The sequence below is a fragment of the Homarus americanus genome, unplaced genomic scaffold (genome assembly GCF_018991925.1).
Source record: "Homarus americanus isolate GMGI-L3 unplaced genomic scaffold, GMGI_Hamer_2.0 scaffold51476, whole genome shotgun sequence".
NCBI lineage: Eukaryota > Metazoa > Arthropoda > Malacostraca > Decapoda > Nephropidae > Homarus > Homarus americanus.
Genome location: NW_024736148.1, coordinates 1,881,178 through 1,900,504, shown reverse-complemented (window position 1 = coordinate 1,900,504; position 19,327 = coordinate 1,881,178). Strand labels below are relative to the sequence as shown.

Below are 19,327 nucleotides of genomic sequence, written 5' to 3'. Positions count from 1 at the left end.
GTCTCTCTACAAGTTATCATATATTTCTCTTCTTTATTTCTCTATTTTCTTTTATTCATATTTACTCTCAACCATATTCCTCAGTTTACATCTTTATCAATTTCTTTTAATTCCTGTTCATTCCTGTCACTCATACATCCATAATTCTCACCATTTCCCTATCGCTAATTCTTCCCATCATCTCCCTTCACTATCTCTCACATCAACATTAAATAAAGAGAATGAATAATGGAACGAAGAAATGAATAAATAAAGACATTGCATAACTAAATATATATGATAATTACGAATGAATGAATGAAGGAAGGAATGAATGAATGAAGGAATGAATGAATGAATGAATGAATGAAGGAATGAATGAATGAATGAAAATGAAAATACGAAAATTAAATACAAATTGCAATACAGTGTGAAGTGAATATTGATCCAGTTTTACATTTTTACACTGCTAAATAATTCGGTCGTGTAGACGTGTATAGGTAGGGGAGATATGTGAGTCATGCTGTGTGTGTGTGTGTGTGTGTGTGTGTGTGTGTGTGCCACCCCTCGTGAAGCCATTGGTGGTACTGGCAGTGAACACGATAGTACTCTCACACCTCCCTCACCTCCCTCCCCCCCTCTCCCATTCTAGCCACATCCCAGCCCAGCCTCGCCAAACCCCCATGCCAAACCGGTACGTCACACGCCTTCATTTCCGCACCCTTATTGTGCCACACCACTTTTCTAGCCACACCACCAGCTTACCCACTATCTCAGCTTACCCACACCCCCTAGTCTAGCCACACCCTCATCATACCAAACTGTACGTCACACCCTTTCTTTCACTCCCCGGTATATTGTAGGTAATAATAATAATAATAATAATAATAATAATAATAATAATAATAATAATAATAATAATAATAATAATAATAATAATAATAATAATAATAACCTGGTCCAATGTTTATAATAGGTGTTACTACAGGCAGAGGGTGACACGTGTGGCCCTTTGTACAGAAATACCTCAACATTCCTCTGTCACGTTTCTCTTTACTACAATGTTTTGTTAATGTGAATTTTATTGTTCTATGTTATTATTATTGTCATTTTATTTGCATTCTTCTTTATTACTCTGGGGAGGGACTGGTACTAGGGACGGGCGGGGCGGGGGGGGCAGGGCAGGGCAGGGCAGGGGCTGGAGTACTAGGGCGTGGCGGGGTACTGGGGACAGGGGAGGTGATTTAGGGTAGGTACTGGGGCTGGGGACAGGGGAGTAGGGAGGGTGACCTATCATGCAGTAAAGATCGTGTGAGTAATAACAAGCAACAGGGGGCACAGCTATTTATTTTATTATTACGTTTTACACACACACACACACACACACACACACACACACACACACACACACACTTCCCATAAGTCTACTTTCTTCCCTTCATATGACCTACATTCTACTTTATTCCCCTCACATAATAAACAGAGACCCAGAGTGCACTTTCTTCCCCCACATTACTTCCCCTCATTTACAGTTTCTCCCCTCATATTAAATCTCCGCGCTGCACCTCCTGAAATAATGGTTAAGACCTGCAGCAAATTGTACTTACTTCTGTGTGTGTGTGTATGTATACGTGCATCTGTGTGTATGTGTGTGTTTAGGCATGTAGGTAGGTGTGTGTGTAGATATGCAAGGGGACAACTTCACATACAGGGTCATGTGGTGAGAGGGAAGGTGGGGGGGGGGTCAGGTGATGGGAGGTGGGAGGGGTAGGTGGTGGGTGAGGTGAGGATGGGAGTCATATGGGGGTCCACCTCCGGTAAATACAATGATGGGACATACTCACGTTTATTGTGGCGTCGCGTGACTCTAACAACTTCACATTATGTGTTGCCAGGACAGAGTAGGTTCACATCACTCCCTCCTCCGGTTCCACATTGTTTACTTACACACTTAAATATTAGCGCCCCCCCCCCCTCCCTTCCTCTCCATCTTACACTTGATGATTGAACACCTTAATGCTTCTTGGGGGGTAAGGTTAGATTAGGTTAGGTTAGAGTGGTTACTCTTTAGATGAAGTAAGCTGGAGGGGCTAATATTTAGACGATAGAATCCCCCCCACCCCACACCAGCTAGTGTCCTGACTGGCAGCACAGACAGTGAGACTTAGACCAAGACAAACACGCGTAAAGGATTGCGATAGTGAATTTAAGAGACATAGTGAGAGTACAATTACGAATTTTACAATTTGCCCCGCGAGGATACTAGTTTGTTGGGCACCCCATTACATCCTGTGCAAGGCGAAGCGCAGAAGCCCTTACAGGGTCCAACAGGGAAGCATGTGGAGTTCATGCTTGCCTTCATGACTCATGCATTAAGGGAGTAAATGCCTGAAGGGTCATAGGTTCTGTCAAGTTACATAAAGTGACAGGATAATGAGTGTGCGGGGGGAAAGTTCCCGGTACAATTCATCTGTTTATGGTAAAGCGTGGCAGGTCCCTAATAATGTCAAGTGTAGTAGGTGTTGTGGGGTAGGAAGAAGGATGGCGGGGAGGTGGGTGGACGGCAGGAGCAGCAGCATGTGTTAAGGCGAGGCACAAGACAGGGTGTGGCCTAGCATTGTGTAAAGCTGATGGTGTGGTCCATCTTACAGCCTGGGCGTGGCCACATTACAACTAAAACACCTCAAAATTGTTCTTCGTAACAAAGTGACGCAATGTTGGTAAAGGCGATAATGTCCCTGTGTTACGAGTGTGGGAATTATACAAGAGGCGTTTGAAGGTAAGCGACGAACACCTTCAGGAGAAACTGGGAGGTTGCCGGAGGTAGAAGACCACAGCCAGGTGCAGGAGGCCCAGAAGGTACTATACGAACCTCTTTAGGAGAGGGGAGAGTAACCTGGGGCTTAAGAGGGACCCCCCCTTTTTCAACACACAAACTCCGCTGGCGACTGACAATATTGACAGAGGAATATTTACGACTAGCCGCCACAGGCCCAGCAAGGACGAGTACCTTATCATTACCAGCAAACACACGTAGCGACTATAAATACTGACGATGACTAAGTACCAGAGATCTAAAAGGTTACCTCATTACTCCCAACAAACTTTACTGACGATTAACAGTAATGACGAAGGAGTACGTATAACCATGTACCAATAACCAATCACAGACCTCCCTGACGATCAACAATACCAACTCATGAAATAACATGACTTCTTTTTTTATAAATTGAGTTATCGACCTCCTCCCCAGCACCAGAACTATGTGCCAAGTTATGTGAGGAGTTGCTGTTGTTGTGTCTGTGTGATAATACCCAGGAGTCACATTTTATTAGTTAATAGATAATTAGTTATGATGGGTTCAGGTTGTAAGAGTAATGAGGTGAGTGGGTGATGGTGAGCGGCACGAGAGCTGGTTCACGCTATACATGACTCTCACAGCTCATGATCGTCACAACAGAGTATATTAGTCGTAACACTATATTTGACCGTCGACACAACAGAGTGACGCACCAGTGTAGGAGTCACAATAGAGGGATTAAGTACAGAACACACACACACACACACACACACACACACACACACACACACTCGCCTCTTTATGGTAACAGCGGCTCTTGACCCCTCACTCTGCTGGACACTAATTATTAACACACATCCAGTAAATTATATTCCCGGAACGCTCTTTTATACCACCAGATGTTAATACGAAATACGGAGTAATCTTGTGGAATGAAAATGGAGTACAGTGAAGCGAATCATACATCATCATTATGGTAAAAAAAAATATTATCTTAATGTGGAACGAATCATAAATCAGCGTTAATGGCGGGTTAGCCGGACATTACTGACATTGTATGGTTGTCATGGAGGGATGCTTGATATGTGCCACATGTGTTGAGTTGGCACCTGCCCAGGGAGTGCCAAAGAATGTACTTTCCTTCCCCTATCTGTGGCACTGGTGTATGGGATGGGGTTGTCGAGGGCCAGAGGTGTGGGCTGTGTGTGAAATATAAGTAAATAAGACCACTTGTATGAGAAGGTTCAGTCTCGGGTTTCAGTACACCATGGCAGGACAGTGTTGCCCAAAATATAACCACCACTACCTTGATAGCCCGGCTCTCCCGCCACTATGCTAATCTTGTGGTGGGGTGTACTAACTTATGTGAGAGTTGGTGACAGTGGATGAAGGAAGAATGTGTGTGTGTGTGTGTGTGTGTGTGTGTGTGTGTGTGTGTGTGTGCGTGCGTGTGTGTGTGTGTGTGTGTGTGTGTGTGTGTGTGTGTGTGTGTGTGTGTGTGTGTGTGTGTGTGCGCGTGTGTGTGTGTGTGTGTGTGTGTGTGTGTGTGTGTGTGTGTGTGTGTGTGTGTGTGTGTGTGTGTGTGTGCGTGCGTGCGTGTGTGCGTGCGTGTGTGTGTGTGTGTGTGTGTGTGTGTGTGTGTGTGTGTGTGTGTGTGTGTGTGTGTGTGTGTGTGTGTGTGTGTGTGTGTGTGTGTGTGTGTGTGTGTGTGTGTGTGTGTGTGTGTGTGTGTGCGTGCGTGCGTGCGTGTGTGTGTGTGTGTGTGTGTGTGTGTGTGTGTGTGTGTGTGTGTGTGTGTGCGTGTGTGTGTGTGTGTGCACTCTTTACTCTACCCTCTTCATTCGGGCGAGAGAGAGTGAAAAACACCTATTTATATATATTTCTACATGTTGATATATGTGCATTTAATGTTTACTGTGAAATTTCTTCTCTTAAATGTCGGCTCCTAAATCCGGTGCTCCTTATAAAAATAATATTATATATATCTTCCTGTGTGTGTCTCGTGTTAATGAAAGATAATCCACACAGTGCTCTGGGGACAGTAGCCCAGTTTAGCGTCATTACCTGGTGCATTGCCGTGACCCGTTCCTCTTTAGGGAAGAGCTAAAAGGCAGGGAGACAAAAGTGAGGTATAAAGGGGAGAGGCACACAGTAGCAGGTGAGGGGAGGCACCTGAGTTATGGGAGGGAGGTCAGGGTGACTTTCTCAACCACCTGGTACTTTACAAGGTATTGAGGCCAGCCTTGGTGGTGAGGGGAGGAAGGATGTCTGAGTTTTGTTTTAATTAGGATTGAAACACAGTCTTGATAATCTCCTTCTGCCTTTGAATAGTTATAGGACGTTCAAGAGTAAACAACACATTGAAGATGACATTTGGTCTCGTCGTCCACACAGCCGTCACATATGTGGGAAGGGCTCATGAAATAGGAGCCATAACCAGCGGGTGTGTCAACATAACGTCTGACAGTAATAAGTTTCCATAAAACACAAACTCCATTACGCGCGGTACATAAGATGGGTGTTTGCACGACAGTCTCCCCTGAAGTTGGGTTGTGTTGTGTTGTGTTGTGTTGTTGGTAAAAAGGCAGGTGAGGAGCTCGCATGTTGTCTTCACTAAACGACCACCAAAACAATCATTTTCCTCATCATTTACAACACAAAGTTCACACCATAACCATAACGTTAACTAGTGTTCTCGTAGATATATAATAGACAGATGTTCTTCAAGGTCACCAGTATGTTCTATCCTTCGATCTGTCTCAATACAAAGAAAAAGTTCCTCATTACCTCGTCAGAATTCTCCTCCCGTGTGAGAAATTTGTAGTCAGGATTTCTTACAGAGAAAAGCAGTTAAACTTCTCACAGGGAGCAAAATGTTTCCCAAGTTGACTTTACACAGCGGTGCGTGACGCTGTTGTCTGGGAGGAGGGAACTGGTGAGGTATTTCTTGTCCCTCACACAAGTCACTTAAACCTCTGTCTTCTTGTGGTGTTTATGTATCTTCTCTGTCGTCCAATATCCTATTCCTACCCTACATAATAACTCCACTTTGATGGCAGGCGATAATAAGCCAGTTATGTCTGTTCTACATCGATGGTTATGTCTGCGGGCTGCTGTAGTAAGTAAACACAAGCGTACAGGTCAGACACTACTCGGGGCTGGGCGTGTCTGGCAAGTTGGCTGCTGGTCACTGCTTGGTCTCTCTCTCTCTCTCTCTAGTCCTTGACCTTCTCGCTTCTCTAGGTTTTTGAGCTTTTCACCGTCACTGGTATATATAAACTTAATTTTTTGGTTCACCTGAATAATAGACACCCTACTTTACTGTAACTCAAGTTTAACTGACCTAACGTTACTTGGGGGGTTTGGTTAGGTTAAGTTAGGTTAGGATAGGTTAGATTAGGTTTGGTTAGATTAAGTTAGGTTAGGTAAGGTTAAGCTTGATTAGGATAGGTTAGGTAAGGTTAGGTTAGATTAGGTTAAGTTAGGTTAGATTAGGTTAAGTTAGGTTAGATTAGGTTAAGTTAGGTTAAATTAGATTAGAATTGGTTAGGTTAGGTTAAATTTAATGTGCTTAGGTTGTTGCTAAGTATTTGGTCATCCACAGAAGCCATATTGTTTATCCTAGTGACTGTATTTCCTCTGTAATTATCTCTGGTTCACATTTTCATCGTTTTAATTTTTTTCAGTCTTACACGAAGGTTAAAAGGAATTACCCTCGTTTCTCTTAACGTGTGTGTGTGTGTGTGTGTGTGTGTGTGTGTGTGTGTGTGTGTGTATGTGTGTGTGTGTGTGTGTGTGTGTGTGTGTGTGTGTGTCTGTTGTCTACCTTTTATGCCTTTGTGTTTATGTGTCTGTCTGTCTGCCTGTCTCTGTGTCTGTATGTCTGCCTATTCATATCTTTCTGTCTAACTACTCATCTGTCTTTCACCTGTCCGTCTGTCTGTGTGGCGGTAAAATAACAAGTGTCATCAGACTGTAGTAAAACATTGTTCAACATTAAACGTCAAAAATCTTTACACAATGTCATGAAGAAAATACTCAGAGAGATATTCTGTAACCCTCACGTGACGACTGGGGAGGGGTGGGAGGTGGGGAGGGGGGGGAAGGGGGGAGGGGGGAGAGTGAGGTGAGAAGATGGGAAAAAGGGGAGTGAGGTAAGGACAAGAAGAAAGAAGACAGAGGGCGTAAAATGAGAGAGAGAGAAGGAAGAGGAGAAGGAAAGGCTGAGGAAAAAGAAGTCGGTCATGAAAGTGAGAGGTAAGGCAGAGCGGGGTGGAGAGGGAGGGGAAGATGCTGGGTGGGAGGAGAGGAGGGGGCAGGCCAGTGAGTAGGGGTGAGGGGGAGGAAGTGGGGAGTGGGAGGAGAGGGAGGGAAGTGCTATGTGAGGGAGTGAGGAGGGAGGGAAGGGTGAGTGGGAGTGAGAGGAAGGAAAGTGCTATGAGTGGGGAGTGAGAGGAGGGGAAGTGCTATGAATGGGAGTGAGAGGGGCAGCTTCATAAACACAGTCCACCAGGTGTTGTGAACCAACCAGCGCTAGTTAACCTTATGGTCGGGCGTTCAGGTATTGCCTCTAAATACACCTTTACTGCCACACGTCACACAACCACCTGAGAGAGAGAGAGAGAGAGAGAGAGAGAGAGAGAGAGAGAGAGAGAGAGAGAGAGAGAGAGAGAGAGAGAGAGAGAGAGAGAGAGAGAGAGAGAGAGAGAGAGAGAGAGAGAGAGAGAGACTTCAACAACAAACCACCTAACCACATTCAATCCACCACACACCCTACCTCACTCCACCACACCTATTCACTCATTTCCTCACTCCACACCTACCACACTCACTCACTCCACACCTACCACACACACTTTACCACACACTCAGTATCTTATCCCATCATTGATCCTCCTGTCCACCACAAAAAAAGGTCAAATCCACATAAACTACAAAGGTGAAGTTGTACCGTGTAATCTTATGTTCCCTCTGGTGCTAAAGTTTAATCTCAGAGTTATGGAGAAATCTTATGAGGTAATGCTGGGATGTCTAGTTAAGGAAGCCTACAGAGTGTCAGTGATCTATGCTTATGGAATTTGGAGAAGACGGGTGGTCGGGTGGATGGACGGGCGGGTGGATGAGTGGACGGGTAAGTGGGTGGATGGACAGGCGGGTGAACAGTTGGATGAGAGAGTGGACAGACGGATGGAAGGACGGATACAAGGCTAGAATCAATACCCTTACGCTGTGGTTTCGTATTATTCACAGTGATGTCTACAACGAATATAATAAAAGTAAGAACAAAATCAAACTCGCCAAAAATATAAAACCCATAGACCGTTGTTGGATCTCATATTAATCACAATAGTTCATAAACTTTAGAAAACACGAAACTCACCACACATAACAATATCAACAATAACAGGAATAACAATAAAAATAACAATATCAACAACAATAACAAATAATAATAATAATAATAGCAACAATAATAATAATAATAATAATAATAATAATAATAATAATATCCTATGGTCGTGTTTTCGTGTCATATCAATCTTAAATGTCAATAAAATTAATTTAACCCATCAACCAACAAACCTTCCCTCACAAACACACCAAAATATTATATCGGAAAGTTTTTGATGCCGAGTGTTAACAAGTGCGAGATGTGGGACACTTGTGGAACACTTCAATAACAACATTTAACAGGAAAAACCAATATTCGGACATTTGAATCATTTTGTGCCATCTCTTATAATTGGAAGCTGTGACGTATACTATGACGTCACTTGGGGCCTCAAACACCCGCTTCTGATGTCACTCTTAAGAAATTACCTGGTGACGTCACTCTTCATACAATAACTGGTGACGTAACAGGAGGGAGGAGAGGGAGTCAACATGGAGGTCGGAGGGAGGAGAGGGAGTCAACATGGAGGTCGGTCACGTGAATCAATATATGTTGCCACTAGAGGTATTTTAACCACATTTCCCGCACGCCAGCACTTGTGGCCTCAGTCTCAGGTGCCCACACGAGCTAGGGAAATACTTCATACAAGCTGGACGGATAACTCGTACCTCAGCTCGCTAGTATCGGCATCTAACACGTCAATATCGGCCTCCAGCTCACCAGTATCGACCTCTATAACACGTCAATATCGGCTTCCAGCTCGCCAGTATCGACCTCTAACACGTCAATATCGGCCTCCAGCTCACCAGTATCGACCTCTAACACGTCAATATCGGCCTCCAGCTCGTCAGTATCGACCTCTATAACACGTCAATATCGGCCTCCAGCTCGGCGGTATCGACCTCTATAACACGTCAATATCGGCTTCCAGCTCGCCAGTATCGACCTCTATAACACGTTAATATCGGCCTCCAGCTCGCCAGTATCGACCTCTATAACACGTCAAGCTATCGGCCTCCAGCTCGCCAGTATCTATAACACGTCAATCTCGACCTCTATAACACGTCAATATCGGTTTCCAGCTCGCCAGTATCGACCTCTATAACACGTCAATACGCTCAATATCGGCTTTCCAGCTCGCCAGCCTACACTTCACCAAGTTTGGACCTCGCCAATATCGGCCTACACTTCACCGACTCTACTCGCCAATATCGGCCTCCAGCTTACCAGTATCGACGTCATGTGTGTAGGTTAGCTAAATAATTTAACACATCATTATTAAACAAAATACAATATATTTATTTAAATTTTTAACTTTTCCTCTAATACACAGTAAGATATAGTACATCTAATGGTTGACTTAAGCTACACTACGGGTATTACGCATAAAATGGCTTCGAAACTACACTGTGACTGTAGTATAACTTGATACAGTCTCTTATTTTCGCTCAGGTGCAGACAATGAACGTTAGGGTAGGTTAGGTTAGGTTAGCGGGGTTAATATTAAAGTGAAATATGTTGGGGTGTTTAATCTTCAGGTGATTTTGAGGGTGTTTGTCCACTCTTGTGTCAGCTGGTTCACTGTTCGCTGGTGAGGGTGAGTGCTGGGTCAGGTCGCTCGTTGGAAATATTGTTTGCTCTGTCAACAATAAAGTCTCACCATAAATAACTTCATGTTCCCAGCCGACATAATAAAAATACCTGTGTCAGCAACAATAAAAAAATCATTTGTACTGCCAGAATATTACTAAGGCATTTAGATATTTCCTTATGAGTTGTCTTTTATTTATTTACAGTACCCGGTGATTGCAAATGGCCTTATCTGTTTTAAATATTTATTAAAAAAGAAGGGACTAAGCAACCTGGTGTCCCCTTTTCTCCCTCATTACTGTTCTTGTGTCTTCCTTTCCGTCTTGTGTGTGTCCTGTCATCCCTCCCTGTGTGACATCCTCCCTCCCAGCCCCTCCCTGTGTGACGTCCTCCCTCCAATCCCTCCCTGAGTGACGTCCCTCTGCCCTCTACCCCTCCAAGTGTAGCGTCCCTTCCCTTCATTTCTACCTTCGAACTTGGTGTCCCTTCCCCTCCCTCCCTCCATCCCTGCGTGGCATTCCTCCCTTCTATACCTGTAGCAGCAGCAGTGATGGCCGTCGCCCAGGACAGCGGGTCTTGTCAATTGTTATTGCCTGGCGGGGCGAAGGGAGACCCAGTGGCGCGTAAAATAAATACCACGTTAAATAAATACCTCGTAATATAAATACCACGTTAAATAAATACCTCGTAATATAAATACCACGTTAAATAAATACCTGAAAAAAATACCGCGAAAGGAAATTTATCAAGAGGTGGAGTCTGTGCGCATGTGCAAGTTATATGCTGGTGAGAAAAAAATAGGCTGTTAGGTTTAACTTTGTTACTTGAAAAATACAACAAGAATGATAATTGTAATGCAAAATAAATTAGGTATTAAAGTGGAATGAAACAAAGGAAACAGTACAAAGAAACAGATGAAACAGTACAAAGAGACAGATGAAACAGGACAAAGGAACAGATGAAACAGGACAAAGAGATAGATGCAACAGAACAAAGAAACAGATGAAACAGAACAAAGAAACAGATGAAACAGGACAAAGAGACAGATGCAACAGAACAAAGAAACAGATGAAACAGAACAAAGAAACAGATGAAACAGGACAAAGAGACAGATGAAACAAAACAAAGAGACAGATGAAACAGTACAAAGAGGCAGATGAAACAGAACAAACAAACATGAAACAGAACAAACAAACAGAGGAAACAGAGCAAAATTACAGATGAAACTGAACACAGCGACAGATGAAACAGAACAAAGAGACAGATGAAACGGTAGAATGAAATTCCATTAAAGTGAAATCGACACAAAGGCTTTGTTTGTCTAGAGCGAGCGAGAGAGAGAGAGAAAGAGCGAGAGAGGGAGGGATAAAGTGAGAGAGACAGACAGACAGACGGGGACAAAGAGAAGGTGAAGAGGAGGAGAGGGGGAGGGGAGGGAACAAAGGAGGGAAACATGAAAGAGACAGAAGGACGGGGACAGGGGGAGAAGAAGGAGAAAGATAGAAGGGAGAGAGAGAGAGACCAGGACAAAGAGAGAATCAGAGACTAGAGAGAGAAAAAATCACGAGGAAAGAGAGAGTGAAAGAGAATGACTTGAAGACAGGGAGTGAGAGAGAGAGAGAGAGACAAAGACAGAGAGAGGGAGATAAATAAGAATAAAAAGAGAGATAAAGAAGAGAGAGAACGACATAAGGACAGAGAAAGATAGAGAGAGATAGAGATAAATGAGAAGAGAGAGAAAGGCATAAGGATATAAAGATAGAGAGAGAGAGAGAGAGAGAGAGAGAGAGAGAGAGAGCCAGCCACAACAGCAACAAGCCACATAGGTACAGAAGGGATCACCCGTCCTCATCATATATTATGTATGATGCATGACTCAGGCACACACCCCTGCTCTTACTGCTACTCTCTCTCTCTCTCTCTCTCTCTCTCAGGCGTACTCATGCGCTACACACACTCATGGACGCGCAGACAAGCACACCTCACAAAGATAACAAGAAACATTTATTGTAAGTGTCTAGGAATTCTATACCAGACAGACAGACAAAGTGAAGAGAGTGAAAGAGAGAGAGAGAGACAGATTTCTAAGTCACTAACTATCGCACCTTAATTGATTTCCATCAGGTGTATAGTATGTCCTCCCATATCGTCACCTCACACGTTACAACACTTGATCGCTGACTGAACCTTCTCCCCCCCGTCACTGACTGAACCTTCTCCTGTCACTGATCGCGATCGAACCTTTCCCCGTCACTTGATCGCCGACTGAACCTTTGTCCTCATTTGAACCTCCCCGTCCTTGATCGTTGACTGAACCTTCTCCCCCGTCACTTGATCGCGACTGAACTGAACCTTCCCCCGTCACTTGATCGCATGATCGAACCTGAACCTTCTCCCCGTCACTTGATCGCTGACTGAACCTTCTCTCCCGTCACTTGATCGCCGACTGAACTCTCCCCCCGTCACTTGATCGCTCTAACCTTCTCCCCCCGTCACTTGATCGCTGACTGAACCTTCTCCCCCGTCACTTGATCGCTGACTGAACCTTCTCCCCCCGTCACTTGATCGCTGACTGAACCTTCTCTCCCCCCGTCCCCCTCTCTGTTCAACACCTTGATGGATGATGTTAGTTTATATGTTAATCCAGCAAACTGTTGGATGAATAAACATGATGGAGCTAAATATCTTTCCTCGCGCAGCCAGACGTCCAAGTTATTTATTTTTAGGTTGTAAGATCGGAAGAAAAGACTGAGTTAGGTTAGGTTATGTTTGGTCAGGGTCTTGATTATGTGAGGTTACATTTATTCAGGTTCCCAGTTAGATTAAATCAAGTTCCCAGTTAGATTAAATCAAGTTCCGAGTTAGATTAGACCAGGTTCCGAGTCAAGTTACTCATAGGGCCCCTCACCACTCACCATGGCGGACACAGAAACCTACTTTACCTTATTCTCCCGGGATGAGGTTTATGGTGTATTTAGGGGGAAGTAATTTGCTTTTAATTAAGAGTCTTGGGTGGTGAGGGGAGGCGCCGACCATCTCCCCTCACCACCAACTTCCTCGAAAGCACAAAAACTTTCTGCCGTTTATACTTTATGGTGAGACGAAAGTTTTACCTAATAATCAATACTTCCATTTGTATACCTCGTGTGTGTGTGGGGGGGGGGAGGTGTGACGTGAAACAGCCAATAGTCTATTCTAAATCATAATTCTACATTTATTAAACATACGACCCAATCTAACCTAACCTAACCTAACCTAACTTAAACCTAACCTAACACTACCTTAATACTAGGTAGGGTAAGGCCAATATACTGAAGGTGGTCTACATGATACAACCTGTTTACGTGTTACAATGGAGGGTCTTAAGACTGATCCCCAAGATAATTGAACACACACACACACACACACGTCTCCCCCAAACCCACGTCTTCCTCCCATAACCACGACCCTCCACCCCCCTGACACACCCACGTTCCAATACCCTACCTTCCTACCATAAAATTGCATTTGTTCGTCTCCTTCACTTCCAGACCATCGTAATAAGGTAACCAACCCCCTGGCGGCGTCTCCTCCTCACTAATCTCCGTTCTGATTCACCAAGACAAACTTTATTGCCTTAACTCAATTGTGGATACGTTCTCACATCTTGGGCAATGGGGGTGAATTCACCTTTATGTCGTAGCTTATGTCAGGTACATTTTCACATCTCACAGTAAGAAGAAATATAACACGATCTCTTTAAAATCTATTTATATTTTTTTTTAATTTAAGAGAGAAAGTTTATTGCAGGAACTTTGAGAATTCCTAACTATGTAGAAACTCGTCTCTCTCTCTCTCCCTCTCTCTCTCTCACTCTCACTTTCTTCCCTCTCCCTCTCTGCTCTCTCAGACACACACAGCAGAAGGATACCAGACCTTTAATGAGTGCGTGTATTTCTGGTTTCTTAATTGCTTCCCTCCAGCCTTAATTCACTGCTTGGCTGAGGAACATTATTCGCCCCTGCTGAAAGTTGGTTTACCTCCAGTGATTGTTGAAGGTCTAAAGGACTCGTTGGTTTGTGGTTTAATGAAGGACTGTGAAGGACTCGTTGGTTATTGGTTTGTGGTTTAATGAAGGACTGTGAAGGACTCGTTGGTTATTGGTTTGTGGTTTAATGAAGAACTGTGAAGGACTCGTTGGTTATTGGTTTGTGGTTTAATGAAGGATTGAAGGACTCGTTGGTTATTGGTTTGTGGTTTAATGAAGGCTCGTGAAGGACTCGTTGGTTATTGGTTTGTGGTTTAATGAAGGATTGAAGGACTCGTTGGTTATTGGTTTGTGGTTTAATGAAGACTCGTGAAGGACTCGTTGGTTATTGGTTTGTGGTTTAATGAAGGATTGAAGGACTCGTTGGTTATTGGTTTGTGGTTTAATGAAGGCTCGTGAAGGACTCGTTGGTTATTGGTTTGTTATTTCCTGTTTATTATTGGATTTGACGTGGAAATATTTTTTTGAAGAGCTTGTTGTCGATCAAATTGCGATTTTCCCTAACATTTTTTACGATATTGTATTTATTATATTCTGAAGATCTTATTAATTATAGTTATTTCATAAAGGTTTAGTTGATTAAATTTTAACGATTATTCTAAAGTTATTATTCTTAAATGGAAGATAAAAAAAATTGCTGTTACTTGAATGTAATAGCAAGAACTATAGATGGGGGGAAACGTGTGAGAGAGTGGGATGCCTTACGTGTTACAACCATGTCTGAGTGATGTGGTGGTGGTGGGGGGAGGGGTTGGGGGAGTGGTGGGAGGAGGGGTTGGGGGCGTGGTGGGGGAGGGGTTGGGGAGTGGTGGGGGAGTCGACCTGTATACAAAATGCCAGGTGATTACAGGTCCGCTCTTTACCTGTATTTTGGACCTGGGTTGAATTTTTTCCCGCTCCTAGACGCATGAGACTCCAGTAATGTCTTGCCCTTGTGTTTCAGGTGAGTGTTAGAGAAAAACACAGCCATTGGGGGGGGGAGGAAAAAAGGAAGGAGTTTAGGTTGTTTGAGGAGAGTTTTTTTTAAGTCAATGAGGAGAATTTTTTGACGTCAGGCACAACAAGACTCGTCACCTGAAAGAGAGAGAGAAAGAGAGAGAGGGAGAGAGGGGTAGAAAGAGAAAGCATAGAATAACGTTAAAATATAAAAAAGATAGAATATAATTAGAAAAATTATTCGCCTATGGTCTCTCTCTCTCCCTCACATCACCTCCCCTCCCCATGCACTCCACATAGCCAGCTCCGAGAAGTTACGATTATGAGGCCATAGTTCTCCGTCTCTCTCTCTTTCTCTTTAAGGACGAGTCTTTAACCCTTTGATGATGCTAATTTAACCCTTTTTAATGATTATTGCTTATACCTTAGAGGAAAATAAACTAACCCTTTGAGTAATATAATTTAACCCTTTGAGGACAATAATTTAACCCTTTGGGGACGATAATTTAACCCTTTGAGTACAGTTTAACAATTTGAGAATGATGGTAAAAACTTAAGAGGGATATAATTTAATCCTCTGGTGACACACACACACACACACACACACACACACACACACACACACACACACAGGGGTCCTGACCTGGTGGCAGCAGAACTCAGTGGCTATTGTGTGTGTCCATTTTTACGAAGGTGGTGACAGTGATGGTAATGATGATGATGATGATGGTGGTGATGTTGATGAGGGTGATGGTGGTAGTCGTGGTGATGAGCATGATGGTGACAGGACCTGCCCGAAGCACATCACTAGTTCACTATCACCCTGACACACCACTGTAGGCACCACTACCGTGTCCATCAGTCAGTGTTGCGGTGACAGAAACACGGACGGGCGTGACACAGGCAGCCAACACAACACCATCGGGTCGCTACAACACTCTTTAAATGTCAGCTGGTGTACATTATCACGTGTTTTATTAACGTGTGTCCCACTCAGTGTAGGAAGGTGGTGCAGTCTCAGTGTGTGTGGAGAAGTAACGCACCAGACGAAGGTGTTGACGTGAAGGGTTAACTCACCTCTGTCCTGGTGGGGGAAGTCGTGTGGCGAAGACGAAGGCTGTTGGCCGGGAGCGCGCGCGGACACACCCTCACCCCAGCACTGCACCAGCCACACTGCCTCCAATTGATCAGTTAGGACCCGCTCCTCCACGGGCTGCCCCTGCAAGATAATCCTCTTATTTTGCCCCTTTGTTCCACATTTCATGGGATTCTGTCATTAGAATTGGAAACATTTAGGATATATTAATCCATTTTGTTGATGTACACGATATCACCGCGTTAATCTGCAAATGTAAGGTATTAGTGCAGTGTTTTGAAGCGTAAGTATGAGCGAATGTGTGTGTGTGTGTATGTGTGTATGTGTGTGTGTGTGTGCCGGCGGCAGTAGTGGTAGGGTTGCTCCCCTCAGTGCACACCACGCCCCGCGCCCTCTCCCGTGGGATTGGATTTGCTTCTATGCCATTTCAAAGATTACTTTTAACTTAAACCTCAAACTAAAGGTATACTTTAATACTTTACACTCAAACTTGTTTTTCGAAAATGAACGAGTTTAATCTTATATATGAACTTTTTGTAAAATCCCATCAATTGGTTTTCCAGGAACAAGGATGCAATTTTCCATACAAGATTCGGTGAGGCAGGAAGGGCTGAGCGATGGCCTATGTATCGTTACCATGAAGGTGGCAACGCGGTAGTAGTTGCCAAATGACGATCCAGCACCGTGTTGTTCGTGTAATAATGGCACCTGAACCACTCACCACTCACTCCAATACCCTGTACTAAAAATCATTGTTTGGATTTACTACGACTGAACACATTTTTTTGCTCCAAAGTTAGGATTTTCATTCAGAGATTCGAACATAAAATTTCTTTTCGAACTGGAAGTAAAACAACTTATCCCAGAGTTTGGATTTTCGTATATAAATTCCATCGTTAAGTTCGCGGTCCTCTTAACAACTACATTATAGAGTTCTAAGTATAATACCGACGCCAATTTCGACGCTATCTTTGTGCCGTCATTTAAGTGAGGCAGTCACACACGTTCTCACATTTCCAGTTAGAAGATAAGTTATTGACTGACCTTCTGAGAATCTGGAGCTAGATGTTGAAGAGAGATGAGAGGAGACAGATTTGAAGAATATGAACAAAGGTTGAGAATAGGTATCGGGAAAGGACAGATTTCATGAATAGGAACGGGAAGGAGATTAATTTCGGTCATAGGAAGGATTGAAGACAGATTTGCCTCTTGTATCCTCCTCGCCACTTGTCATATTACTAACCCGTCAGGCGGTTGGTCAAATTCTCTGTTGCATATTGTTGGTGAGTAATGTATTGGGCGTGTACGGGCTCTTGAATGTATACCTGCACATGTCTCAGTGTTGGTTAAGCCTGGTCTTTCGGGATTTCCAACTTGGGTTTGTCACTACACTCGCTGGTAGATAATTCCAGGAATTCACAACTCTTTCTCCGAGAGAGTTCTGATAATTTTGTGTGCTGAAGCTTTTTTAGCTTCTAGTGAAACGGCCATTAGCTAATGACACACACGTACAAGATTGATATTCTTTACGGAAAACTAGATGCTACAAAGGAATTTAATCGACGTCAAACAAAAACGCATTCTTGAATGTTGTTTATTAAATTCTTGTCCTGCTGATCGGCGTGTAGCATCTGGCTCTGCGTGCGTACGTGAATGTTAACTGACTCTTTCCACGAGTGTTACATTCTCTGCCAGCTTCAACTATTTCCATGATTCCCTCGCCAAAAAAAGGAAAAATAGAGAAGAATATTAATTTTCCTACAGTGCACGACCTCAGAGACACTGAGTAATGTCAATTAGTCTGCACCAGCAGGTTTACTAAGTCACCCGGTGAGTGAAGTGTTGAGTGCCGGCACCAGTCTGGCACCCCTTCCTTGAACGCCCTTAATAGACTATCTCTCCTAATCCGTCAGTGATATTTGACACATCTTGACGACCCACTCTGCCCCAGTGACCCACCCTCACCACCCACTACACGACACATGTGACCCACCCTCACCACCCACTACTCGACGCATGTAACCCACCCTCACCACCCACTACACGACGCATGACCCACCCTCACCACCCACTACTCGACGCATGTAACCCACCCTCACCACCCACTACACGACGCATGACCCACCCTCACCACCCACTACTCGACGCATGTAACCCACCCTCACCACCCACTACACGACACATGTGACCCACCCTCACCACCACACCCACCTGGCAATACACTATGATAAACACACCTGTTAAATGCCCACTAGAGAGCCTCAGTATCGCCCTCAAGTGGTAAATGGGTGTTGTCAACCAGCTCTCTCTCTCTCTCTCTCTCTCTCTCTCTCTCTCTCTCTCTCTCTCTCTCTGCCAGTCATCTTATCCGTCTAATATATGTAACCCCTTTATAGCCACCCTTATATATAAAACCCCCTTATAACGAACTTTGTGTGTAACCCTCTTATAACCACACACGGGGACCTTCACCCCACGTATCGATGTTTAACGGACGGACGTACTAACAAACACCGATACCTACAGTACACCACAGAATAGATTTTGTTATACAGTGTTTGTTTTGTAGACTTATTACATGTTATTATGTAAGAGTAGTGCTATTTAACATAGTATGGAGTTAATTACGAAACTCAAACTTATACTTTTGGAGTTTTTCTTACTTTTACGTATAAGAAAAAAGTTGTAATAGCGTTATAAAGTGGATAACTACCCGATGAAGTTCATTTTGTAATCATAACTTTTGTAATTTTTGTTTTTGATGTAGTTATGTTGTGTGTTTACCATGTTTAGTGTTGTGAGAAGTGGACGTGATGATGATGATGATGATGATGATGATAATGACGATGATGATGATAATGATGATGGTGGTGGTGTGATATGACTTGCTAGAAGCCATACACTCCTCCATAGTAATGCTCGCGGTCGATGCCAAGTTATTCGGGGAAATTAGAAGCAAACGGTCTGTGAAGGGACGACAGAAAGATCTCTGTCAGCTTCAGGAGTGATCAAAGGAATCGTTGTTATGATTCAGTGTCACGAAATGCAAGAGGATGCACCTAGGTCGTACCAACAGTAAGGAGGCGTATCACATATCCCAACGGGACGAAGAAACGGCGTTAACGGAGACCGAATGTGAAGAGGACCTGTGTGTGTATGTTCACAATAAACTAAAGTTCTCGGACCATTGTGAGAGAAAGGGGACTAAAGCAACTAAACTAGTGGGACTTATAAGAATAGCGTTCAGTTACCTTAATGGTCCATCCCTCTTAACGCTTTTCAAAAGTGAGGTGCTTCCCCGTTTGAAGCAGTCACTCTGCCTGGTCCCCAAGACTGGTGCCTGACTGCTTGAGCTACGGCACCTCGGGTATCCAGAGAGATTAGAGCGCCTGCAATTGCCTAGCTTATACTATAGGCGGGTAAAGGGTGACTTAAGAGAAGTTCATAAACACCTCAGTCGAGTGTTCATACCTGGAACTGGCGGGTGCCCGTCCCACTAGGGGTCAC

General features: G+C 43.9%; 1 protein-coding gene across 4 annotated transcripts in view; it reads right to left on the bottom strand.

Annotated features, from left to right (window-relative positions):
• LOC121872037 (tubulin monoglycylase TTLL3-like) overlaps nucleotides 1-15,925 on the bottom strand; it is a 67,039-nt gene extending 51,114 nt beyond the window's left edge. For 3 of the 4 annotated variants that reach the window (XM_042374685.1, XM_042374687.1, XM_042374688.1), the window contains exon 1: nucleotides 15,802-15,925. The gene's annotated coding sequence lies outside the window, so the exon portion shown is untranslated. The remainder of the gene's footprint in view (nucleotides 1-15,801) is intronic. The other variant, XM_042374686.1, reaches the window with a different exon arrangement.
• Nucleotides 15,926-19,327: the final 3,402 nt, after the last annotated feature.